The sequence below is a fragment of the Colobus angolensis genome, unplaced genomic scaffold, assembly GCF_000951035.1.
Source record: "Colobus angolensis palliatus isolate OR3802 unplaced genomic scaffold, Cang.pa_1.0 Scaffold244, whole genome shotgun sequence".
In the NCBI taxonomy this organism is placed as follows: Eukaryota; Metazoa; Chordata; class Mammalia; order Primates; family Cercopithecidae; genus Colobus; species Colobus angolensis.
The window spans coordinates 2868900-2869798 of NW_012115644.1; positions in this window are offsets into that span (position 1 = coordinate 2868900).

The following is an 899-nucleotide window of genomic DNA, read 5'->3' on the forward strand; positions in this document are numbered from 1 at the left end:
ATGGTCTCGATCTCCTGACCTCGTGAACCATCCGTCTCGGCCTCCCAAAGTGCTGGGATTACAGGCTTGAGCCACCGCGCCCAGCCTTACATTCTTTTATAATTGCTTTGGCTTTCATTCATTCACTAGACAAATATTTGTTAGAAACTACCATGTACCAGAAACTGTGCTGCTGCGTAAGTGTTAATACAGTAATCAACAAAGCAGATGAGACTCTTCTCTTGCCTCATGGCACACAGGAGAGACAATGTTAAATGGGGAACATAAACACATTTGTTGTTGCACACACTAGGATTATAGTCACAAAAAGAAAGTCCACAGTGCTGTGAAACAATATGGAAAGGGAACTTCATGGGGGAGTTAAGGGAGGATTTTTCTGAGAAAATGATGTTTAAACTCACAACAAAGATAAGTAGGTGTTGGCTGGGTTACAGAAAGGGAGAACACTCCAGACATAGAAACCAACATGTGCAAATGCCTTAAGTCAAGAAATAGCTTGTACGAAAAACAAAATACAGGCAATCCAATTCACTCTCAATATTTAGAGGCCAATAAACCTGAAATGTGTGAACTAATTGTTAATCACTAAGAAGGAGCATCCCTGTCAGCACATAGCTTTTAGTATACCTGTGTGGCCCCAGGGCTACTGTTCCATCCTAAAGGAGACCAGCAAAAGAAAAGCTTTCCTAAACTGTTTTAGTTAGGAGCAAAGAAATCCTCCTCTGCATTAGGGGATATTTAAATTATACAATCCCCTAGATAATTTAGGCACCAACCACCTACCATTAAGGAGGAAAAGGATCAAATTTGTTGACCAAATTCCCTTGATACTCATTCAGCTTCTATATTCCTTGGCCTGTGCAAATAGCCTAAAGGCTTTACTCCCTCAACTCTCTCTC